Here is a 26,981-nt window from a genome sequence, read left to right as displayed (position 1 = left end):
CTGAGTGTTGGAGATGAAAGCACCTTGAGAACAGATTTAGTGGATCAAGCACTGGAGTGGGCCTCAGGGGCCTTCATTCTACTTTCAGCCTTGTGATTGGCCTGCTGGGTAACCCTGGACAAGTTGCTCCCCCTGTGTGTCTCAGTCTTTTCTTCTGCATAATAGAAATAGTGCTGCCCATTTCCTTTTTACAGTCCTTTGAGATCTCATGATGAAAGGTCCTGTACAGGAACAGGCATTTAGTACTATATAAGATACAGAAATATATGGATCCTCTTCTGAGTTGGAAATAACCTGGGATTCCCCATCATTGGTTCTTCCCAAGAACAAACACCACAACATCCCTTAATTGAATGAAGTTACAAACAAAATTGGCAGGTCATCTCTTATTTTTGCGAAACTGCTTTGTCCATCTGTGATGCTATTACATGGCACTAGGTCACCAAAGTAGTTAGCTCACTGTCTGCTTAGTCTGGTGTGATTAATGTGCCAGTTTTCACATTCATATCTAGTGTTCTCCAGTGCACGAGAAATCAGTGGTTTTCCTTTGTCAGGTTCCTGGGACGAACTCTCTTTTTAATGCTATACTGTTTGTCAGGCATTGTCATGAAAGTGGGAAAAATAAGTCTTTAAACTTATTATTAAAATTCTTTCATCGGTGCAGAGATCAATAAGGCTGAAGGCATAATTCAGTTACAAGTGTCAGCAAGAGCTCACATGTTCTTGCAGTACTGACTCTAGGTTAAGAATAAAGGAATTTGAGCCTGTTTTGAAATGTATCTTATAGGAGAGGGTGGTTCAGATTTATAACTGAACACTTCTTACACAATCAAAATAAAAGAGTATTACAGGTAAGGGCTGACTGCTTCTGTTGAAATCAATAGCAAAGCTCACGCTGAATTTGGTTGAAGTTCTGTCAGGCCAAAAGCTGGCAATGAAACACTGATAATGGTCTGATGTAGCTGGAAAGCAAGCTGTGTTGAATGCTACAGCAACAATATATACACAACAATATACTTTGAGATCTTCAGATAAAAGCCAGTACAGAAAAGCAAACTGCTTTAAAGGAAAACATGAGTGCTAAATCCTCAGATAAGCAGGAATAAATATTGAGGGACTTCAAGAGGAGTTGCTTGTACAGTATAGAATTTAATGCTTAATAATTAAACCAACACCGTGCTGGAGTAAGTGAGGGATATACATAATGTTCCTATAGGTCCTCTCCCCTTCTGAGTACTACCACAATACCCCTGTTTAGGACACGAAATAGCATTTGCAGTCGAATAATGAATTTTTCTACTTGTGCCAGTGATTCTCAACCAGGGTGATTTAGCACCCTGATCTCAGAGTAACACAGCTGCATCTGTCACATAGGCACATGCCATATTCTGAGAAAAAACAGCAAAGGCAAGGTTATTCTCATTAGGAGCCTGCTTTGATCTGATCCAAAGCACGGTGAAGTCAATGAGGGAAGCCTTTGGAACAGCACAATTCTCACTGATTTCAATAGGAGAATCTTGTCTTTGTATGTTTTAACTTGGAACAGCCTGAACCCAAAGCCAGAACTTCCCCTTTCCCCAGGACTCGGTGCCATTCCTGTGCATCGTGAAATATTTGGCATTGCTAATTTAAGACAGCTTTTAAATTAATTCATTTTAATTAATTAATTGTGTTTGGTTTTTTCTTTTTTTTACTAGACCCAAGCATCTGCCTGTTGTTCCTCTTTTTTAGAACCTGAAGAGACATCCTTAAAATTACTGACATTCAGAATATTCATTACAGAATTGACCATATAACATGCTCTTGCTGACTGCTGATCAATTTGTTGTCCTTAGCATATTGTCAGTCCGGTCACACCTCACTACCTCTCTGCAGAAGCATCTCTATTTCCAGGTTTATTCCTGTGCTTGTTACGGTCATTAACATATAAATACATCTCATAAAGTACAAAAATGAGCCTATGATTATAGCTGTTACAGCCATTAACACATGCCATGGTTACATTTGATTATGAACCTGGCCCCTCTGAATTAATTGATAACACAGTCCAGTGGCTCTCTATATTTCCTTGCCTGATCGGAGCTGGCTTAGCAGGAGACCTAAGACTCAAATCCAATTAATTAATTAAACAGCACCACTTCAGTCCTAGCTCTGCTGCTCTGCTTAAAAGTGCAATCATGTGTTAAATTTTACATTTTCAAATATGTTTAACCCCGTCATGGAAAATGCCCTCTTTGAAATCTGAGCTTCTGATTTTGAGAGGTGCCCTTGAATTTGACAGCTTATCATTTTGTATCTACAATTAATTACAGGTATAAAGAATGTGATTCAGTCATTTGACTGCATGCAAATCAGGTGGGTGGATGATTTAATAGTATTATTTACAGTCTCTATTGACACATACCAGCAAAATTAAGTCTAATTGAATCCATTCTGCTTAGGTTTGGAAAAAGTTACTGTGTTAGCCCACCAGTTAGGGTACTGGCCTGGGAGGTGGAGATCAACTGCAAATTCACACTTGCCTTGCAGCAGCATTTACTTCAAAATCACGCTGAAATAGGCAGAGCAGGGACTTGAAGCTGGATCTCACACATCCCAGGCTGTTAACCTTGTCAGCCAGCTAGATTGTCCCTTTTCCCTACAATTTTTTTGTGGCACCGTCTCCCTGAAAAGTCTGGGCTTGGATGAATTGGCAGATTTGACCAAAATGAAATTTCAGTAAGAATATTCAGAGCACTTTACACTCTCTGGGAAGAGTAGTGAAGGGTAATGTAAGGTGCAAAATGAAACCCCACACTATATTATTATTCCACATACATGATTTCACTTTGCATTTCTGCCCATTTTTTTCCTGTTAGGACTTGACTGCATGGAGACACTGTTGTGCAATTAGGTTGGGTAAGAATTTAAAATGCACAAACTATTCTGCGTTAAGTCTACCTGTGGTCACTCTCATTCCATGCCAGCAGTGCCTGTGTGTGGCTCACCCACTTCTACTTAACTCGCTTCCAGCATGGACTAAAAAAGTCACTTTTTCAGTGTGGGATAAGAATGTCTGCATGGAAAGCTATTGCAAAGTCACATTATGAGCCAGCTACTTGTGTAGAGAAACTCTTGCTCTAGAGTGAATAAAACTCTTGATGAATGAACTGGATAGCAGCCTGTGATTAACAGACTTATCAGTTGTGTGAACTGATTTTAGACTTTTTATTACTATGATGAGTAGATAATGAGCATGAGGAGTTTATTCTGGATTAGGTGTTCCAGTTGGGGCCCATATCAAGGGAGGCTGTTTTTCCTAGGGAGCAAATTCCTTGTGAATTGCCATCCTTGGAAGTTTATAAGGGTAGGTTAGACGCACACACTTATCTGGTTTGGGACGATCCTGCCGTGAGCAGGGGGTTGAGATAGATTACCTCCTGAGATGACCTCTACTATCCAGAGATTCCTAACAGTAACAGGAAAAGCAAAAATGGGAAACAACAGGTTCTTCACATACAACACTGATATTTGCAAAAGAAGAAAACAAGTAAGAAAAAGGAAGGAAAAAATTGTGTAAACACATTTAATTTGTAAACTTTTGCAAGGCAGTTAATAAACCCACGTTTATATCATTTTAAAATCAGATTTCTTTCCTCATCAAGCCTGTTTTTTTCTCTTAGATGATTACTGAATTTTTCCTTCCCTTATTCACCCACCCACCAGCTCTGGCACTCTGTGTTTCCAGAGGAGCATGGTTTGCTTTAATTTTTGTTGTATTTTAGCGTCATTGTTGATTGTGATAGTAAAAAGGTATCCAGCAATGGTTAATGATCTACTAAAGAACATCTACTTGATGCTGTGCAGCAAGTGGAATTATTGCCCTTAATATTTGATAGCAATAGTGTTTTAGGGGCCCTGACTCAGAGCTGAGGACCGCATTGTGGTACACACTGCAGAAACACATAACAAAAAAGCAGCATGTGCCAACAAGACCGTACACATCTGAGCATCACAGATGTGGTATTTTGGTGCTCCCAACCTTTGCCTCCTGTGCATCTCCAGGTGCAGTTATCATCTAACAAAGCCAATGGTTGGGCTGGAGAAACAATGTGCCCGAAGAAATGCAGAAGGTGTGATGGTTTCTAAAATAATCCACCTGCTGTTTCAAGACGGATTTTAGTTTGGAGACCTCCCAAGAACGTCCCAATAGATAAAGGTTGTGCAGATTTCTAGGTTTTCTGCTGAGTACATTGAAACAGGAATGCTCTATCTATTAGTTTCCAAAGGAACTTAGAAGAAATCTCTCTGTATAGTATTTTCTCCTGGTCTGTGTCTTACAGACTGAGACATCACCTCAACAATTGTTGTTGGCTCTCCTTCCAATGATTCTTCATCTGGCAGCATGATAACATTATGTAATAATGCAAATGAAGTAATTTTGATTGCATTAGAAATATAATATACTATTATTTGAATGGAGAAAAAAATCTACTGGTTGACTGTACCGTACAGGAGACCTTGACTCTTCAGGCAAGTGTGCACACCCTCTCCCCAAATATACCATACAATGATCATCATCTAGTTAGGCCTTCCTCCCTTTAGAGTCTTGGAAGTGGGCAGAGAATGCATCTGGAAGATTGCCATTGGCATTTCGGTCCCAGTCCAAGTGGTTTCATGAGTCACGCACTGTTCCTCTTCTCAGACAGAGAAGCCCATATTCTCTAGCCGGCAGTTCCATTTGCTCATGCCCATTTCCTGCCAAAGTAACCATTTCAGTGAAGGGGAAAAAAATCAAAAGGCAAAGAAAAACGAGAATCTTTTCATTAATTTCTGGATGCAGAATGAATGAGAAATAAATGAGAGCACTTTAACAATAATGAGCTCAAAACCGAAAGATGGTGACCTCAAGGCAAGCTTCTTTAACTAACAACTTAATTATAATAAATTTGAACCCGAGAGCACTATACAAGTAAATCAATCAACCTTTGCAGGCGGGCTCATTAAAAACAGTAAAGTACCAGCCCAAAAGGTCAGCTTATTAATAAGGCTTAGCATTTTCCAGTTACAGCCTTTGTGGCTCACGGGTGCTGGGAGAGCACTGAAATTCTGAGGTTCCTCATTTGTCCCAGCTCACAAAGGACTGGCTAGACCTTGCAAGTCAATGAGTGCCCTAAGTTTCCAAGTTTGAATGGCCAAATCTTTAGCTGCTGTAAATTGGCATAACTTTATGGAAGTCAGTAGGACTCTGCCAACTTGCATCAGCTGGGGATCTGGCCAGCACAGACTTTATTGAGATCTCTGCACCCTACAGGCTTGGATCCAAACACAGGAAACGCTACACACCGTTTTATATCTACCTTCCCCTCCACAAAGTGGAATACAGTCTCTTTACACTATATGTACTGGTGAACTGATTTTTGCATCATAAATTAGAAAACTGGGCCCTATCTCTTCATCACTTAGACCAGTTCAGCAGTGATGGAGATACGTTAGTGCAAAAGTGATGAGAGAGCAGGCAACCAGGAGAGCAGGATGACCTCCTCTCATTACCTCCAAGATCTCTGCTTAGAGGATCAAGCCCCTTTATAATTTATTTGAATTACTCTTCCCTCTCAGAGTCCCTCTCCCTCTCAAGGAATTTACATTTGGCACTCTTTCTATTTTGGCTAAAACGAGGTTAATTTGACCCTTTTCAGGAGTTTTTATATTAACAGGCTTGGGGCCAGTTCCAAAGCATTTAAGAATTGCTGAACTATGCTGCACCTTCATCTTTCACATATTCTGCTTCGTGGGAGAAGGAGTTGCCTCTCTATCCAGCCTACCCCTACATCTTTGGTCCCCCACATCATGCATGAGTACCCTGTGGGGTATCTCCATGTCCCATGTGAGATGTGGAGGCACGAAGTGCCCAATGTGCAAAGGTGTTTAGGTGCCTTCAGACGTAGATAGTGTCTTGTGAGACTTACTAAACCCTCCTAACTCCTGTTGATTGAAATGTGTGAACCGACTTAAGTACAAAAGTGTGTTGGTAGATGCCAGTAGGGACCTCTCTGCCTTTTAGGGGTCTACCTTTGAAAATTTGCATTAAACCAATGCAAGACTGGCTGACTTTTGATCTTCTACTGTGGTAACTCAATAGATTCAGGGGGGGTAGAAAATCATCTTATGCCTGCACTGTTTCCCAGTGCTGCACAGGGCAAATTTTCATAGATGCTATCATCATCATCTTTTCTGAGAGAGGGTAAAAGAGAACTCTTTTACCTTGGTGGTAAAAGAGAACAATTATCTGAACTACAGTACATGTGGATAGCACTTTTCTGTGTCTCTTTGGTTATTCTTTCAGCTACAGTGTCAGTTTTTGGAACAATATTTGGAACGATTCCTCCTCCTACAACCAACTTCTGCTCATGCCTATAATGAAATGATAGTCATCTTCCGTCTATGACATCATACTCCATTACCATGGAAATTTGATATAAAAATTACACCATCGTTCATGACTTCTCTGAGGGATCAAGTAGCAGAAAAGAAGACTGGTTTCAAGGGAGCAGAGTTCTTACTCCAACAAAAATATTGGGTGATCGGTGTTGAGAGAATTTATTATGACCTTCACCTTGAGGTTTCCAGTGTGAATCATTTCCTTGACAACAGTGACTGATAGCTGTTTGCCATTTGCTGGCCTGGATGTCTGGTGGCCTTTTGGAACAAATTTGTGGATCTCAGGTAAATTCCCAGTCGATGACTATGGGAAATAATAATAAAAAAGATCTATAAAATATGGGCACTAATTGGCAATCTTATTGCCTTTCATAGCATAGAGACCAAGGACTCTCTGGGAATGAAGTCTGGTCTTCCTGAAAATGATTAGGGGGACAGTACAGTGAAGGTTATTTTGCAGGTTTTCATGCTGTGCTTGTTCTGGTGATTGATGTAGAGCTTATATCTGCAGGTCTGTCAATTTATCATCTTCCACCAGCCAGAAATTCGAGAGAGAACAAGAGGCCCCTATAAATACTGTTGTTAAGTAATTCATTATCACCTGCAGTGAGAAAAATGGATTATTTTTAGTGACCATTTGTATGGTGGTAGGGCTTAGGGGTCCAAAGCAGTGTTTGGGCTATCATGGTAAGCAGAGTATACACATATATTGAAAAGACGGTGCTTCCTTCCAGTGAGCTTGGTAGTATAACAGTGACGTTGTAGACATGATGGTCCTGGAATGATGTTAGAGGCAAGGATTTTTGGGGGGATGATATATTTTATTGGACCGACTGCATGGTTAGGATAAAGTTAGATAAACCTTTGAATGCAAGGCATTGTTCATCAGGTCTCATTCTTCGCCGGGGACCTGAAGGAGAATGCCTTTCATCTGAAAGCTTGTCTAACTTCGTCCTAACCATGCAGTTGCTCCAATAAAAGATATCATCCAAAAAACATCTTTGCCTCGCAAATGAACTTGCAATCCAGGTGACAGTGATGGAGAATCTATGAAAGGTTGAAGCAGAGGTGCTCAGTCCCTGGACCATGGAGCCATGTCATTTGGCCCATGGGGCTCCCATGGGTCTGGAAATTTGTTACGGGGGAGCAGTGGTAATTACCACTCCCACTGTTTGTCTACTGCCAAATTTCCAAGTCCTGTATAGCTGGATCAGCCTCAGCCAGGCTGGCCTTGTGCAGAGGGATCAGGCCCTGACTGGATCAGAGGCCAGCCCCAGGTGGCTAGATTGGGCCAGGCTGTTCCTGCATGGCTGGATTGGGCACCAGCTGGGCCAGCACCACTGGCAGGATTGTACCCATGGACCAGATCTGGCCTACAGACTGACTTGGCACCATTCATCCAACCCATGGAGGGTAAAGGTTGGGCACCAGTGGGCTAGAGGATTTGTGTCTCCCTGTTTCACAGCATGTGAAAATCTTTCCCAGGGAGAAAATGCTTTCTAAAATGTAGTAAGACAGCAGTGACTGCTTTTCACCTCAAAACAAAAGCTCTCTGAACAAGGAGTGAATTTACAGTGATGAGGACATGTCACCCTATAATCCATTTGACGGCTACCACAACACTATGTCCTTCTTGTCAGAAGCTGTGAGTCTAAGTGCTTTCTAGCTTGCATCTCCTTGCGGAGAATGATTTATTGCCAGTTTTGTATTAAAGAAAGGGTTTCCCTTTCTGGCACAACAAGCTACCATTATAGAATCACATTATTATGCTGTTGCAAACACTGTTCCCCAGGGACCTTACACTGAGTGACTGTAGGGCTGTTAACCTACCCAATCTTGGCATTGACTTCCTGAAGGCAGGCAACTGATTTTTGTAGAAATCCTTTCACCTACTGCTCTAGCTTGCCATTTAAGGAGCTTCACTTGTGTTAAGAGCATAGGATCAAGAGGTCCATCACTATAGAGAGGCTCCAGGAAGGGAACAAGAGAGCAGGGCAATGTAGAGGATAATACAAACATATGGGAGCTCCATGGGTCTTGCCCCATGGCCTTATTCCTCCATTGCAGCTCTGCTTAATCCCAGACTTGGAAGAGAGAAGGCTAGAGAAAAGGCTGCGGTTTTCTCTCTTAGAGCAGCAACAGAGACCTGGGGAGCACTAGCAGGTCCTGTTTCCTGAGTGGAGGCAGGAAAACTCCCCTAGTACTTTCCCCAGGTGAGCCAGGATTGCTGGAGTAGAGTGTAGCTAATCAATGACCTAATGATTGAGGTTGGTCAGGGCCTCCAGATTAGGGTTATACATGGGTTTTGCTTCTTGCTCAATGCTACAGTTACCATTGGCAATGAATTTAGCACTAGAGGTATGAGTTGGTTAGTGGTTTCAGGTTATTATTAGAGTTGGTATCAGTTTTAGACTCTACACTACATTTAAGTGAGACCAGTTGGTGGTTATGGTCTAAGGTTAGAGCTATGTTGGTTGAGGGTCCCTGGATGGCACTGATTGCTGGAGTCAATTGGGTGGCTGTAGCTTAGGTTGTTGTTTGATGGCCATAGGCTATGCTTAGAACTGGAGTAGATTGTTAATCCTCAGCTATGATTAGTGTGGGAACTCAGGGCTAGTTTTGGATAAGGCCTGTTGGAAGCCTTGGGCAAGGGGCAGAGTTGCTTGCAGATTCTAGGCAAGGTTTAGGGCAGGGGCAGGCAATTATTTTGGGCAGAGGGCCACTTACTGAGTTTTGGCAAGCCATGGAGGGCCGCATGACAGGCAGTCCAGGGCAGATAAATATTAATTTTCTAAATTTTTAGGGGCCCTGTGGGCCAGATAGAATGGCCTGGCGGGCCACATCTGGCCTCGGTCTGCAGTTTGCCCACCCCTGGTTTAGAGTCATGATCTGTTGGAGGGTGACTAGTGGAAATGTTGGCTGGGACAGCATTTATTAGCTCATGGCTCCAGAGTAGGTTTAGTGCTGGGCAGGTTGGATACCCCAGACTAGGGGTTAGTCTGGGACATTAAAAAAACCTCCAGGCAAAGATTAACCTGAATGGGAGTTTGGAGCTTTAGGCTGTCATTAGGCCTATGATCATTTTAGGCCCAGGGTGAGATTATAGGTTGGATCCATGTTGGAGATTCCAGGTTGTATGTTAGGACTGGGCCAGTTACTGTCTCTAGACTATGGTTAGGTAAAAGAGAAAACAAAATAGGTTAGACAAAGTCAGGGGGCTCAGTGTTTCAGCAGTACGTTGAAAATTATTTTGTTCTCACAAAAGTGGGTGAGGGTAGCTGGGAGACCAGATGACAGATTCTTCTGTTCAAACACACTTCTGATGATACAAGCAAGCCCCTTACTTCTGCAGCCCCAATTTGTTTTACTTCTAAGGGATCAGTAGTGCACAATCAGCAGCTGGTTTGCCTTAGCTCACGGAGATGTGAGTTAATCATCATTTTCACAATCTCTGATTTCTATGAGTTATGGTGATTCGTTACAACAGGTAACTATGGTCTGAGCTATTTGGGGTACAATATTTTGCACTGAGCTAATGCATCATTTGCACAATAATTGATAATTACTGGGAGATCATCTTCTCCAGTCTGTGACAATTTCTGCAGAAGGGGCTCACTTTTTGTCAGCCATTCCCACCCTGAAGAAGCCCCAAGGAACTATATGAAATATATTGAGTTAAATATAGTCTCATTTTGCAATAGTTCAAGAAATCAGCTGCCAGAACAAAACATATGCATATGGGTGTGGAGGGAGTAGTTATGGTGGGCTGGACACATATGAGAAAGATGGAGAGGAGTTCTCTCATCTATCCAGAGTCTCATTATTAGAGCTACTGGCATACTTCCAACCTTGTCTGGCAGTTCAGTAAAACATACGTGTTGCAATACACAGCATTATCTTCCACTTCTGGGCAAAAAACCCAGATCACTTGCAACTGAGTTTACAACAGCAGACAGGATCACAATTGTAAAGGAGTTGTGTTGGCTACTGGTTATAGCAAGAGACTGATAATGAAGAGCCATGTGTTGTAGCGAAACCCTTAGGAGATAGGGAGCTTTTCGGGTAAGAACTGTTGGGTTCCCTTCCTAGCTCTGCCATTGACTTTCTGTATGTGACGCTGGACACTTAATCGTTGTGTCTCATATTTCCCACATTTAAAATGAGAATATATAGGCCACAAGAACACGATGTTAACTCTGTGTAAGTCGGTTTGAGATGCTCAGATGAAAACTGTAATACTTTTGTGCTGAGCTGAGAGAGGGAGAGAGATGCTTCACCACGTTTACAGTGCATGAGAAACTCCATGATTTGTTGGGAATTTCTTCAACGGGCTTTTCCCTCTCAGAATGGAGGGAAGAGAAAGTATCACAGGCTTCTTTACACAGCACGCAGCTTGCTTAGCAGACATACCAGCGCCAAGTAGCTGAGCTTTCCCCGTCTCGTACTTCTGCATATTGAAGCAAGAGCCAAGACTTCCATATAGCATCAGTGGCAATGGACTCTGAGTTGGGAGTGATCTGATTTTGTGAAATCCACTGAGGCAGGAGGTCATTTTGCATCTATGAAATCAAGTCAGACAAATGAAAACATGATGGACAAGTGTTTCCAGGCTCTGGAAAAAAAATCTTGTATGTGTAAGATACGATCACATTTTATTTTGGCTGCCTGTCTCGTTCAGGGAAGTCTTTTCTGTAAGATCTTCAGGCTTCTGCACTGATCTATTCTAAGAAGCTTAGATTTGTCTTGCTGTCCTCAGCAGCTCTCTGAATTTCTTTCTAGTGCCGTTTTATTACCTCCCCATGTCTTCAGTACATGTTGAAGTGATTCCAGTTCATTTAGAATAACTGTTTTCTAATATCTCTGTTTCAAGGGTCCGATTCTGGTAGTAAATCCAGAATAGCTGCTTCAATATGAGTGGAGTCAATATGCAATTTATATGGTACAACTCGGGGAAGAATTTGGAATTAGGATCCAACTTTTTTCCCCTTCTGCTGGCTGGCAGGCGAACTTTAAAGTCTCTCACAGCTCGGGAGCCTTGGCATGCCTCCGAGCTTTGAATGGGATTTCTTGTCTGGAGGTGTAAATTCCTCTAAATAACAAGGAATCCCTTTAAAAAAGAATATCCTTCATTTTTGCCAGGAGAGGGAAGATTTTGAAGTTCCAGGACCACTCCAATCATTGCCTATTCAAACCTTGCTGCACAATGAATATCTTTCCAGGCACTCTGTTCCTTGTGGGAGTGAATTAAGGATGGGCAACCTTACTGGAATAAGCTAGGAACTGCTTATTCTCCACCTCGCCCACACACATCATGTGTCCTGAACTATTGCCCAAACTTCACACCAAACCAGAGCCAGTTTCTTTTTTGGGATTAAAAAAAATGGTTAATATTTTTCTTTTGTGCACTTTTGTGCTCTGGGACCCAGCTGGATACAGAAGTAGAAGAGCTATAATTTGATGGAAAAGGTTCTTAGAACATGTACGGCCCCACCTCAAAGCTGATATGACATTTCCAGAACAACTTGACAGAGCCGGGGCAAAAATTTCATTGACGCTTCTGGAAACTCCATGCAGGGAGTACGGCTCTTAGCTGGGGAAACATCTGAATTGAGTCTCTGAAGGGTTTGAAGTTAACCCATTACTAGATTAAACACTGGTGTGGGGATACTAGACTAGATCTGCAAAGCGTTAGACTAGATACTCACCTGTAAAAACTGGCATAACTCTATTGATTTCAGTAACGGCTCATGCTGGATGAAAGATCTGACCATTTAGCTTCCAGATGTAGCTATGTTTGCTAGAAAAAAGTCATCAGCTTATTTATTACCATGGCATCATGGATGTCTTTTACTCATCTGAGTGTCTGGAGACAAGCCAGAAGGTTACTATTGCTTTCTATTTCTTTAGAAGAGGCACTCTATTTCCATGAGCCTTTTACATAACACAACCTCTCTGATGCTCATCGTCACAGAAAGTAGCCAGCATCCTACAAGCTGATTAGATCTTCTGCCAGCTGGTTTGGTGCCAGTCACAGTCGCATCTTTTTCAGTGTACAAGCAGATCGGTCCTTTATTTGGAGATTTCCTTTAGCACTCCAAGTTCGGGCCCCCTGCCCACTCTCCTCAGCAAAGAAGTCAAAGGAAATTACACTGCTTCTTTCAGGTCAGGCCATAAAGAGTCTCCAGCTTCTCTCAGCAGCAACAACTTCCTTCAGCCTCCCCTTCTGTCTCTGCTAGAGTATTTCTGAAATGCTCCCAGTGCAGAATCTGCCCCGGGATCTGATTCCCCTCGTCTGCATGTCGTGGCCAAGCAGAGCTAACAGCCCCTTCTGGATCTCTAAGGGGTCTCCACACCCTGTCCCACATGCTCGCAGAACTTCTGATTTGTGGAACACAAATTCTTTGAGTCCCAGATTTTTTTTTCTCCTCCAATTTCCAGATGGGGAGATACTGGATACTGAGGGCATGGGGGAGTGCTAGGCTGAATGTGATAATGTTGGCTGCATGTTTAAAAGTTTCAGTCTCTGCAGAATGAAGAACAGAAGTGGAAGAGTAGAGAAATCGGGTCACATTTGCTCTTGAATGAAGATCAGTTTGGTGCAGGAAGTGGGGTGTCCAGCTAAGCTGCATCTCAAACTTTGCCAGCTGGCTATGGTCCTCAGGACACTTCTGAAATGCAAAAGTAAAACGGTATGTCTCCCCATCACTGACACACTCCTCCCTCCTGAAATGTGCCACTGTGCTGGGGTGGGTGGACAGTTAGCATAAAAGCTGGTTCTGCTGGCTTTATGGCAGAGGAGATGTCCCATGTTATAGCATGCTGGCCAGCTACAGCCAGGTTGGGGAGAAAGCTGTCTGAGGACACTGAGGCAGATAACCTGATTCAATGAGATTATAACTCCAGATCCACCCCAACCTTAGGTATCATCAAAATATCCATGTGTCATGTTCCCCAGGGATGCCTCCAAAGGTACAGACTTGCACTGAAGCAGTCAAAATGAGGTGGGGGCTGTATCACCAGCACGGCCACCTGCTCATTGCAAAAAATGGATGAACAAAAGATGTTGGGTATCTGCACCCCTAAATCATATTTTACCCCTTATCATTATTTGCATAGCTGTAGTATCTACCAGCCCCAGTCCAGGATCCAGCTCCCATTGCGCTGGGTACTGCAAAGACATATGATCTCATGGACAAGTCTTACAAATGAAGGAAGGGGAAGCAGCAGCCCAGTGTGGAAGTAACTTGCTCAAAGTCCCATCACAGGGACTGCAGCTTAGCTGCAGAGCTGAAGCAGGCCGTAATTGTCTCTTCCTCTGCATCATATGGCCTCCTGTTAGCACTGAGGGGGTTGACAAAATACCTGTTTCCAGTTGCAGACCCTGTTCCTCTGCCTGGGTCCTTCTGCATTTCCCGGCACCATCTGGAGATGGTGGCACCTGGCTGAAGGAGCGCAGCGTGAAGAAGGAATCAGAGCAGCTTATCTGCCCTGTCTACCCTGAACTTCAGCTTCTGGGATAAGGATATGTTGCAACCACTGCTTGCTAAAAACAACCTCATTTATTTCAGATGCCTTAGGATTGTTACTTTTCACTGGAGAACGATTGGTCCCAGGCGATCGTGCAGATTGGCTCTTGGGAGGCCGAGCTGAGGTGAACAGCAGAGCAATGTGGGGTCTCATTGCTGGCCTACTGAAGTAGGCACAGATGCGTTATCAGGACTGCGTGGGGATTGGTGTCCTGCAGGGAACACCGCAGTCTGTAATGGCTGAGCTGTGTTGGGGTTCAAGGTCAAACTTGCCTTAGAGCAAGGAGGAGCACAGGTATTTTGGGTTAGAGCTGATGCGTCTTGGCAGAGACATGGTGGGGAAGTCAGGTGTAGGCCCTGCCAGCCTTATGCCCAAGGCCATAGAGTGCTGCCCTCTGTCCCTTGACTCAACACCAACTCCACTCCCTTTAGGTTAAAGTTCTTTTATTTCATTTTTTGGTGAAAAGGGATGTGAAAAAATCCCCCACAGAAATCACTGAGCTCTGAGACAGCTCGAGCACCCTTAAGCACCAGATTGCAGTGGGAAAGAGTAAGCAGAGGTGTCAGATTTTCTCTTAGGGCAGCCACCAGCCTCTCGTGCCAAATTATATTTGACTTTCAATTTAAAACCCACGTAAAGCAACACCTAGAGCCAGCCATGGCAGCAGGGCAGCGGGAGTGTTCTGTTTGACAAAATGGCTTGCTCTATTTGCTTTAATTTCCTCAGCCTGATGGCCAAGTTTATCTGAAAGTGAGAAACACTTGGGGCATTTTTTGTTAGGCCAGCATTAAAAGAGTTTACTGTGTTGTGCTCAGACACCGTTAGGGCTTCAGGTGGCCTTAATTAAATAAAATAATGTGAGCGAACTGTGCGTCAGTTCAAAAAGAGCCAAGGAAAGTTGTGTTCCCTTGATTGAATAATGCTGAAGTCAAACATTCAGTTCCCAGCCTGAACCAATCCATTCAGCAGGTGTAAAGTTGAAGAAAGAGAGGATCATTATGCGGTGGTAAGCACCGCTGCAGACTTATGGGGAGGGCTTGTTCCCTCCTTAAAGTGGTTAGGTGGGTGTTAAGATATCTTGGGACGGGCATTTGTGGGTTGGTTGTGCATGTTTTCAAGCTGGCAGTGAGTGTGTTAGGTGTGAGCAAAGGGGCAGGGATCTTCGACTGCATATCTGCATTTGCTGCTTGCACCCTGCAAGACTTTTAGAAATGCTGTTGGATGAGGGAAGGCTTAATGAAAAAGGCAATGAGAAAGCCTTGATAGCCTGAGGGAAGACATGTGGGTTGAGCTGGGGAGGCCGGGCTGCTCTCTCACTGCCCACAGAAAAGCCTAAGCTTTTTCCAGTCCTCTTCTGAAACAAGCCATGGCTTGCCACTTCCACTAGATACCTGCTGCGGTCTTGTATTTCTGCTAGATACCTACTGCGGTCTTGTATTTCCGCTAGGTACCTGCTGAGGTCTTGCGTCCAAGGCTCTGATGGAAGGGAGTGGAAGGATGGGTGTATTTACAAAGAGTCATTTCTAGGTATTTAAGCTCGATCACCAAAGATATAAAGGAAAGAGTGCAGTCCTACATTAGGGTGCACGCTGAAGCCACTGTTCTGGTCCTCCCAACCACAGACCTTCAAACTTGCTTTGCAGGACAAGTAGAATTCATTTCCTTTACTGGCAAAAGCAGTAGGCATTGTCAGAAGCAGGCGACCGGGGCTGGGGCAGCACCCCCTAGTTTCTGATACAGTTGTCATGTCATGAGGGAAGTGGCTGGCTTGTACTCTTTTGCTCAGGTTTGTAACTCAGCAGAGACAGCACAGAGGAGCCAACACCAACCATATTGCTCTTCTGTAGCCGACAACCAATAATTGCTTCTATGTGCCGGTGGTGGCATTTGTAGACCTTGCTTTAAGCAACTCTGAGCACCTCTTTTCCAAACTCAGAATGCAATGCTTTTCATCCCACCCCTTCACTCTTCCCTACTCGCTGTGAGTGCATGTTCACCCGGGGGATGTCGTGATCTGGAAGTTTGGTTCAATCTGATTTCTCAGTTTTAAATACATAGAAATTACATCTGTTCTTTGCTGTGCATAATATACAGAGAACAAAATTGCTCTACAAACTTGCCTGGCACCTGGAGATTTTCTATGCAAAAACATTCAGATCAAATGGCCAGTCTAAACCCTTTGTATTTGTAGGACCTGCTTTGTTCTCCCTGATTAGCGCTACCTTCCAGCTTCTCCTGTAGTATATTTTGCACAAGAAATCAAAGGGAGTTCTCAAAATAAGGAGGAACTTTTATTGCAATTTGCAAAATTAATTTAGAACCAAAACGGATGATAACTGTTTTTCTGGAACGATCAGCTGAATCGATAGGAGACTGACATTGGTCTGATCCATTTTGCATTTGCTAGCCCAGCAGTAGATGATGCTCCCACAATGCCCAACACTTGAAGAGCCTGGCATAACTAGGCTAAATCTTGTAATTCTTTTCTTGGCTCTTAGTTGGATATGAACCTTGGTGTTTAGCCCATAGGAAATAACATTCAGATTATAACCAGTGTATAAAGAAAGCGGCATTCAGATGTCTGTCTGAAAGAGGCTGTTTACTGAAAGTGTGCTGGCTTCTGCACAAAGCACGAAGATGCTGCTGCTTCTTCCAAGGAGTTTATATGCTAGCTGAGGCATGGTCAAGAGAACGTGGGTAGCCCTAATCACTTTGAGGATGCTTCAAACTTGAGGTGTTGGAGCAATCCAGATAAGCTCCTTTCAGCATTTATCATCGCTTCTGTGACCGGGCTTTTTTTCCCCCAGTGTCATTATCCCGGTTTCATTTTGTGAATGGCGATTTGAACAATTCATCACTTGCAAGAATAATAACAAAGCACAAGAAAGAAGGGAGCCCAGGATAATTATTAAATGACTCTTCAGAGCCCCCAGGTTTTTCATGATTGTGTCCTGAGCTTGCATCAGAATATTTAGACTGCTCTCCCTGTGCTTTCTATACTGCACGGCATAGCTGAGTATGGCCTGGGGTAGCGAAGCCATCTGAGCAGCTCCAAGCCTATCAGACCATGTCATGCAAAATGTGGACTGACTACTATAGGCAGTTGTCTGGATCTTATTTTCTGTGGGGCATGAGTCTGTCGCACATATTAGGTGACCTGAAAGTCTCTCTGCCTGTTAACAAAACCAGTCGAACATTGCTTGTTAGGGAGTCAGGTTTTTATGACTCATTATTTTATTCCTCCCATTGCACTGCCTGGTGAGCTCAAGCAAAGCGCTTCTCCCCAAATGTGCCCCAGTTGCCCTATCTGTAAAATGGCGATAATGATACTGAGATCCTTTATGAAGTGCTTTGATATGTAGGGGTGAAAAAAAAATGCTGTATTGGATCCAGGGACTACCGCTGTTACCATTCACAAGAAAAGGAATTCTCCTTATGAGACTAGTAGCATGCTCTACTCCACCACTTTAAAAATGCACACACTTTAGCATTGTTTTTCCATCTTGTTCCTCTTCTCCACCCTTATGTCGTTCCTGATATTTGCAGTGGGTGGGTGGGGCTGCAGTACCAGAAATTACAAGTATTTGAAAGGCATAAACACTACTGGCTATGGACATGGATTAGGAACCGGAAGGTATGGAGTCTCTCTCTGTCTCTGAGGCCTAAAATCCTCTGAATCCCCTGACTCTGTACTTGTTGACCTTTTCAACATCCCTCCCTTAGGCCTGTGGTTCCTTGTTTTCCACTTGCCCTCAATTAAATTGTGAGAGAGGTGTTGGGTGGGTCTGAACCTAATTTCACAGCCAGTTTATTCTAGGTCTCTGTTGCAAGGATCTTGAGACTTCTTGCCTCCAGGCTTCACAGGAGAGGGTGTGCAAAGAGATGGCAAACAGATGGACTGGGGGAAATAATTAAAAGGGTGAAGTCACTTTCCCATCATCACCTAACAGCGAGTTTTATCTTATTGGCAGCAGTGACCTACCTTTGCCTACTACTTGTAAAATCAGTCAGCAAAATACAACAAGCCTGGCACTGGTGTCAACAGCACAGAACCACAAAGCTGCAGGCATGGTTTTCTCAGAGTTTCTTGTTGCTGATTTTTTTTTTTCTCCTTCCAACATGCCGCTATTAGAGCCAAATCTTGGTGTGAACCTTTGGTCCCACCATTTTTAACACTCCTGTATTTCCACCTTTGGAGGAGGCATTGCCAATTCTCACCTGTGTCAGGTAGCAGCACAACGATGCCATCATGAAGGCACCCCTTGCTTTTTAAGCCTTCAGATATTCTTCCCATAAAACTGGCCTGTGTACATCATGCTAGCCTCTGTTTTCCATAGGAATTAGGGGCCTCAATACCGGTTTTTAAAACTCTGCCCCTTTCTCCCCGACAGAAGGGTTGCAAGAGTAGAATTTCAGCTGTAGCTCGCAAGCAATTTTGGAGGATTGAATACCCATAGCACAGCAGTGGGTTTCAGCTTCTCCTGAAATCTTATCCCCTGCTGGACTCTGTAGCTGCATGAGTCAGGGTTACCTCTATCTCATGAATGAGTTGTTTGCCTCTTAGAGCATTTCATTTCATTTCATTTCAGGCACATGCTGACAACTGGAGGCTGATGGTGGTGAGTGAAAGTTACTGCATCTCTATTAATTGTAGTGTACCCAGAAGGATGCTTTTTTCTATTAGTGGGATCCCTGCCGAGTTTCAGTATGGTGATCAATTGGTACTTCATGGCAATGATGCAGGTTATTGACTCAGTGAACGTAGGCGTCGTGGACCTCTTTAATTCCATCTATCAACAGGCCCACGTTCGAGGAAAGTGCATTATGGAGGTATCATCTGAGATGACTTAGCCTTCTGCCCACCTGAGCATTCATAGCAGACCCAGATGCAGCCATTACAGGATCTGCTGATACTTCAGTACCTCTGAATCCATTAGGATCTTCTCAGCTGTCCAAATTTGACATACTCCCAGGGAGATGGTAAAATAAAGACAGCACATTTAGCAGTATGTCATTTGCCCTTTGATATGTTAGTCTCTCCTGCCAGGCAAAGCTCCCACTGTTGGTGCACTTAGCACAAATAATACAGCTCATACTTTGCAAGCTAATGGGGTATGGGCAGGGTGGAATCCCAGGTAAACGCCGCATGAAAGCAATTATATTTCCCCCTCATTTTCTCCAAATGATACCAAGAGCTGTTCCAGAGACAGTAGGAAACCTGGTCAGATTACTGGTTTTGGATACATCATCTGGCAGCTGTAGCTTTTTATTTCTGTTTGGGCATCATGCTGATTTCTATGAACACTTTTGAGTATTTTGAAGTACTTGACAGAACAGTTCAGATGTGCAATTTTCTGACCCGAAGTTGATCAAACATTTGCATTGTTTTGTCACGTGTGGTACGTAACAGGTCACCTGAATTGCTTGATGTGGCCTCCGCTCTCTGACAGAGGCCTCTTAAACAGGACAACCAATAGTAAAATGCATTGTTTGCAAGTAACAATGGCCATTTATGCAAAAAACAGCTACTCCACAAGTATTATCTAATTTATGATTGGAAGGGAAGTTCAAACTTAGCTTATTTAGGATTCAAACAACTGTGGATAGTAGTTTATTTCCCCAGGCTTTTTGCTATAAGAAGGCTGATGACCTCAACGTAGGGGGTGTTATGCATAACTGCCCTATAGCCGGAGGGTGAGATCTTATGGCATCAGACTCCTGAAACAATCAGCAGAGCCTCACTAAAGCATTTACAGATGTATTTCCTTATTTTTCTTGCTCCTCTTCCCCTTCCCCAGGATATTTCACCGGGCTGATAAACAAATCTCTCCCCTTTCCAGTGTGGCAGCTGCAGCCCTGCCTCCTCTCATGTGAACCTGCAGTCAAGCCAAGTTTGAATGCTGACTCTCTCTTCCCATGTCTACTGACGGCCTTGCCATAACTTGAGGATTAACCTCTCTCTGCAGGATGGAGCTGAAATGCAAGACCTCTTAGGAGAAATACAAATCTCTTCAATATTAGCAAGGGGAAGAGAGAGGCTATGTGAACCATTTGTGCACATGTGTTTTTTGTTAGCTGATTTCTCCCACACCCCCAGTGTCAAATTAAATCTGTTTAGAAGGTTGCAAAAAGCAGGTGAACAGTCATACAGTAAAAATCACATCACACCTCTTACAAAAATACATCCCCTTCTTCCCCCTCACAACTGTAGAAGCCAAGAATTGATATGAAGTCAGCAGGAATGAAGTACAATTGGTTTCCCTAACCACTTTACATCCAATGTGTAAAGCAGTCCAGATTTTCAGAACGGATGCTCGTAGTCATGCATGCTGTACTTGATAGGGAAATACAGGAGTTTGGATCCTCAGCTGGTGTAAGTTGGCTCTCATGGAGCTATGCCAAGTAATGCCACCTGAGGCTCCAGCTTCACAGGTATGGGCATACAAATCAGGTATTGCTGCAAACACATGTTGAGGCACCTGGAAGACTCCCTGAGAGGGTGAAACACAAATGTAACTTAGTGTTTGCATATTAAGAGGTCTGTGCACTGATGCATGAGTGCATAATTTGCAGTAGGATTTTTTTTTTTGAGTGGGGGGGAGAGAAGAGCGAAGAGAACAAAGCTTATTTCCTTTAGGAAGATTAGATCCTGAGTTTGTCATGTGCAGATGGTTGCTTAGAAACAGCAGACAAGAATCCCCAGGGTCAGTTGTATTCATTGTGGGTCACATCATTTGGTGATGTAAATTGTTCAAGTTACGGCTGACTTTACAGGAACTATTCTGATAGACACCAGGCAAAGCGTTGGGTCTTGTGTGATTCTACGTCCAAGACCATCACTCTCCCGGTAGGGTGGAAACAGTGCTGAGAAGCCATTGGTTCAATTCACGAATGAGATTTAGAGACATACAGGTGCACTGGGAATGTGTGCAGCAGAGACCGGGCTTGAACTCTCATATCTTGAATCCTAGTTTAGTCTCCTAATGACAATACTTTTTCCCCCATCTTCCCAATTTAGACAGCTATTTTCTGGAATCCAACATGCCCAGGAGTCCAAATCTAGCAGTGGAGTGATGATATGTCCTCATTGTAAATGTTGCATGTGAAAGAAATGGAAAGGGGAAAGTTAGCCAACCACCTCCTCAGTTTCCAAATACAGGAGCCATTTCTGCAGAGCGGCCATCTCAGCAGTGCCATCTGAGATGTAATGTCTTGCCTTGGAATGATTCACTTGGACGGTTCTGCACAGCATGGAGGTATGGGCATTATGGAAGGTTTCCCAATGATTTCTGGGGAAGATCACCACCTTGGAGCGGTTATGGTTCATCATGTCTGTTGCTGGATCCTCAGGCAAAGACCATACCTTCAGGCATAACAGGCAATGAACTATAGATGCATTGTTAATCTTCACCCCAAATTTATTTTATTGGCTTGGGTCGCATAACTAGCATCACTGAACATCTGCCTGGTGCCAGCAGAATTTCCTTCTTTCCTGCAGGAACTGATGTCCATTTGCTGCACGGAAATGCATGTTTTTGTAACAGAAATAGGAGAACCAGGCAAATAACCTGAAAGGTTGGTTGTTGTTGGGGGTCTTTTTTGTTTGATTGATTTTTTTTTTTGTAAGCACAAGTGTGTGGGGGTGCATTTTGTACCGCAACAGAGAGCTTAATTTTCTTAAGGCTCAGTTCGGATCTGGACTGCAAACTTAATGACTTGCCCAGCTCCATGCTGGGCAGAACCAGAACCCCAGACCTGAAAAGTCCTGACACTTCTTAAGCCAAGCCAGGTTTAGATGTACCAGGAACATGATTTTGATCATCAGAGTACTCTTGCACTCTTTTCCTGGTGGTTGCACTATCATGACCTATGGCTTTGTGAGGGCGATTGACTTAGCGTATCTGGTACCTACATTTTTGCAGCTGTAAAATGGGGGATGCAATGGCAGTAGTAATAATTACAGCAACACCATTTTGATTGTCAACAGCATCTGCCACTGCATTCCTGCCTCACTGGCATGTTGTGATGCTTAATTAACTAATGTTTATAAAGCACACTGATGTGCTACTCAGATGAAAGCTGCTCCAGCGCAGAAGTGCAAAGCATTGCTATTTACATAATAAACTGTGTGCTGTCTCTCTTGCATGGGATCAGATGTCAGGCACAGGGGGCCTGGAGTGACAACATCATAAAGCGAAGCCATAGGGTCCTGCTAATTAAAGAACACAGACTGTGAAGGGGCACATATAGTCAGCGACAGACGTCTTATCAATCCTCCGCACTCTGAGGGTCCTCGGGACTAAAGATCTGACCTGTGTTTTTTTCCCCCAGTGTCTGCTCCCCAAATCCATGCACTTGTTCCTTGCAGGCTTTTTGGGGGTGGTGTGCTTTTCAGTGTGTTTTGTCTCTCAGAAGCATGAATAAGTAAATGGTGCCTGCCCTAGAACTTGCATTGGGACTCTGAATGACGGTTCAGCAATGTTCACCTACCCTGTGCTCATGGATTATTGCCTGGTAGCCAGTTAATGTCCCAAAGGAAACCTCTTCGGGGGCAGCTAGTGCAGCAAATGTGATCCAGGGATATGCAAGCTGGGAAATACTGAGTGGGATCAGGGAGATCTTACGAGCTATGAAATACTTGGTTTATTGTAACAATAAAATAAAAAATGCTGTGGAAAAACTGGAAAGGCTCCAGATTTCAAGGTCTGGAAAGCTTGCCTTACAGTAAGAGACTTGAGCCACTTCAAGCAGAGACTGGCTACAAGGCCCTTCCTGCCTTAGGCAGGGGTTCGACTAGGTGACCTCGAGGTCCTTCCAGCTCTGCTTCTCTATGGTTTTTAACTTATGTTTTCTGTACAGTCCATAAATATCCGTGTGGAAAAATGATTTTCAATGGTATATAGCCCTATTAAAGGACTGTCAAAGTAGAGTGAGATCCAATGGCTGGCCGCTGCAGGGAGGTTATTTCATACTGAAAATTTTACAAAATTTTAACAGTGAGGTGAACTCAGTATTGGAACAACGTACCTGGGAATATGGGGATGTACTGTCACATGAAGTATTTAAATCAAATGTGGGTGTTGTTTTACTAAGATAATGCCCCAGCCCCACAGGCAGGTAAGGACTTGAGATAAAGTTTGTTGGGTAAACTTCTACAGCCTGTGCTGTGCAGGAGGGCAGACTAGAATGGATCATGACTGTCCTTTCTGGTTTTAATCTGTGAAAATAGGAAGTAGATTTTAACCTAGAGCTTCACTGAGGAAACAAGTGAATAGACTTCAAAGGGCCCAGCACAAGAGTCACCAGGTCCCAAAGTTTTGTTGTGGAAAAACATAGTGCCCAAGCCTCATGCAGGTGCATCAGTAGGAGCAGGAAAGATAGGACATGGGGATTATTTTTCTTGCCTTTTGCTCTAATGGAAAGGATGAACAAAACCGTCTTGCCTATAAGTCTGTGAGTGCACAAAGTGCTCAAGGCCATAATCTGCAAAAATTGCATGTGTGGATGGGGCACTGTGCCACCCTCCTCCACCTACCAATTAGCCACGTGCAACTGGAGCATACACACTGAGGATTGCACTGGCCGTGCACCCAAAGGTTAGGGACCTACTTGAAGGGTGAGACAAAAGGTTTTCATGGCAAACTTACAGTGTGCAGAGCTGATTTTGCCTGTCCCACCCCATAGCACTCATTGGTGGAGGGGCCCCTGTGGAAGGAGGGACGAGGGCAGATGCCATCTTGATTGCTGGCTGCCCTTCATGCCCTTGGCTCTGATTGGGAGTGAGGCCCTGGCATCTTGTCTTCTGCCCTTTGTGCCATCCCACCAGCTGGTGTCTTCTTCTCGTGGCAGCCACTGAGAAGCCAGCATTTTATTTTTAATACTTTTTTTTTCTGTTGTTGATTTTGTGGATTTTGTGGACAATCCCTGGTTGAAATAAGTAGGTCCTTACCAATGGTGTATTGTTTCTCTCTGCACTGTCCTCTGCTATTGGCTATGGCTTGATTGACTCTACTATTGGCTATGCCATGGTTGAGCTCACTCTTTGCACACAAGGTCTAGTTTATTAAATGAAAGCAAAGAAAGGAGAAAGTGGAAAGGATGGGGGTGGGAGAAGACTCACCCATCTATTGATGAGGTGACTTTATATTGTTGAGTCCTATTTTTTCCTTGCCTATCTCTGGTTTAAGATATTCCATGACAACCTTCTGGTTTGGATGATTTTCAGTTTTTAGTATCGTATATTTTCTCTGTATCTTAATAAGAGGCCTGAGAACCACCTTTGGGACTTAGTGGGTTTGGAGAAGGAGTTGCTGTGATGACTGATCGATATAGAACAACCAAAGTGAGGATACCTTTTGGATAATGGATGCTCAGCTTTGCAGGACATACCAGCTGCAGGAGTTTAATTTCTAACTAGTTAAAGATCATTCTTGTGAAAAATGAGTTCCAATTTTCAATCTATAATGAAAGTAAAATAGTGCAAAGACAGATGAGTTAGCACTCCTAGTAATCTGTTATATAGCTGGGTGAGAAATAAACCTATTTGTCTTTCCCACTCTACTGGCTTTTCTTACATAAAATAACTGTATAATTGTCTTAAACCCTGAATAGACTGTGTAGTCTGGAGGAGAGAGATCACTCCTCCTTATGTTTCTTGTGTTTCAGCTGGTTCACAGCTGGTCCTGGAGAAGAGAGCAAGGTTATGTGTGTGCAGGGAATGCACTGGGAGCCCATTTCTCATGGCCATGACTCTCTTCCTGTCTGTGGGATGCACTGATTTTCTGGAACACATTTGCTGGCTAAAATGTGGGATTTTTGACTGTCCCATTGCCACCCAAGCCAACTTGAGTTGTCATCCGGCTTGTGGTGTTCAGACAGTGTCACGTACACTTCACATGCATTTGGCACTGCGGTTTGAGCTGTGTAGCAGAGACCTAGCTCTCAGATATTACAATAAAAAGGGCAGTGTAAGAGTCAATCAGGAGAAGACATGAACTTCTGCAACCTCCTTGGCTCATGGATTGGCTTCGTACTCACGTGGTGAAAACAACTGGTTTCTCAGTTTGGCCCAATGAAAGAATTCATTTTGGGTTGAAACAAAATGTTTCCATTTTGGAGTATTTAAGTTTTTTGTTTCAAAATGCACATATTTAAAAAATAATATTGAAATGTTTTTTAAAACTTCAAAACAAAAGTTTGGAAACCTTTGGGCACTCATTTTTGACCAGCAGTCGCAAATAGTTTTGGCCCCTTTTCAATTGGCTATTTGCCCTTCCCACTTGCCACCCAATCATTCAGGTCTTTTCAGAGCCACCTTTGTCACTTGCATTTTAATCTACAGAAAGGAGCAGTAAAAGCAGTTATTCCAACAGTGAAAATTTTAGAAGAGGAAGAAGAAAAGCGGCCAGTTGATGTCACTTCCTCTCTTTTAGAAATTAGAAATCAGGCCTAATCTCCTCTGAATCAAATCAGCACCTGAAGCTTCGCACAACCCTACTACACTGCGTGGCTTAGAAGTTTGGATTTATATTATTCAGTCTTTGATCTAGTGGCTTAAAACTGATTGTATTTTAGTAGTGACTGGAAGTATATAGTTTTGAGAGAGAAGACCAGAGATGCCAAACCTGAGGACCTGGGGCTTACATTGGGCACTGCCCATGAAGGTGTTTGTTTTCTGGGAGAAAAAAATATATGAATGTCTTGTCATTGTTGCCAGATGAGGTTCTTTGGGTAAATCTGATATCTTTGATTAGACCAACTTAAATACTTGGAAAAATTCTTCTTTGCAAGCTTTTGGGTATGAATACCCTTTGTCAGCCTGTAGTATCTGCTACTGAACTTGGAGGAAAGAAGAGAGGCTATAAAAGGGAAGAGTTTGGAGGAGACACCAGGAAGTTAGTCGGCAAACAAATAGCTTGGATGCTACCTGAGGTTGCAGCATTTCAGTATATAGTGCTTATATTAAACAGCCAGTGTCGTTTTGGAAACGACATCCTCTTGCATTATTACTCAGCACGTGGTTTGTGAAACAATTAGACAAATAAACAGAAAGCCAGCCCGGTCTTGTTATTATCTCCATAAGCTTTCCCTGGTGGTCCCTTCTTGGATTCTGCTGCTGGGGCATCATTAACAGATGCTTTTGGGACTGCATTTTTCTTTGCAGGGTAGCTGCTTTAGGTAATGCTCATCTTTCTATATGATGGAAAGTTCTAATTGGAGAGTGGCAGAGCTCCCAGGACAGTTTTCTGAATCTCAGTCAGGTCACTCCCCTGTAGATTAGTGAATGAGCAAATACTGTACAGCTCTGTCTTCATTATATAATCCCAAAAGTGGGGAATGTACAGTCTCTTCCCTGGGATTAGCAAATGAAATTCATAATGCTAAAAGGCACAGTACAGCTCAACAAACAAACATGCTATATAAGCAGACTTGCAGCCAGCTTCACGTTTAGATATTTAGCAAAGGGGGGGAAAAAAAACAACACCCTCGCAAAGCTAACAAATGTGCTTGAAAAGGATTTCTGTGTTTTACCGGCATGTCCCTCTGCTGCGGTAACTATCCGGTGACTAAAAGCAGGCGTTGCCTTGTAGCAGGTATTATGTGTATCTGGGAAACCTGCCCTTGTTCGTGAGGGGTCGTGGCCTTCAAAGAAGGTTTGATTTGTTAATCCAAGTGAAATATAAAACAAGTCCCAGTAACTGAGGCTGATACAACACCATGGCTGTGAGCAGTGAAGTAACCCCACTCCAGACTTAGATGGTAATAAAAACCAGAGCAGTGCTGTCTAGGGCTGTGTGAAGCTTCAGGTGGTGATTCGAGTCAGAGGAGATTCAGCCTGATTTGGTGGCTGAATCTCCAAATCTGAATCAAATCAGGGGACCAGTTTAAAGGTCTGAATTGATGCAAAGCTCTCTGAATCGTTGGAAAAGATTTGGAGAGCTTTGATGATTTGGGTAGTCCCTGGTGGCTACAGCAGGGAGGTGCTGTTGACTCTAGCTGGTAAATACTAGCTGGTACCCATGAGTGCCCCCCAA

This window comes from Gavialis gangeticus, unplaced genomic scaffold, assembly GCF_001723915.1.
Source record: "Gavialis gangeticus isolate Ggan-Ray unplaced genomic scaffold, GavGan_comp1, whole genome shotgun sequence".
In the NCBI taxonomy this organism is placed as follows: domain Eukaryota; kingdom Metazoa; phylum Chordata; order Crocodylia; family Gavialidae; genus Gavialis; species Gavialis gangeticus.
Note: the sequence above shows the minus strand (reverse complement) of the source record.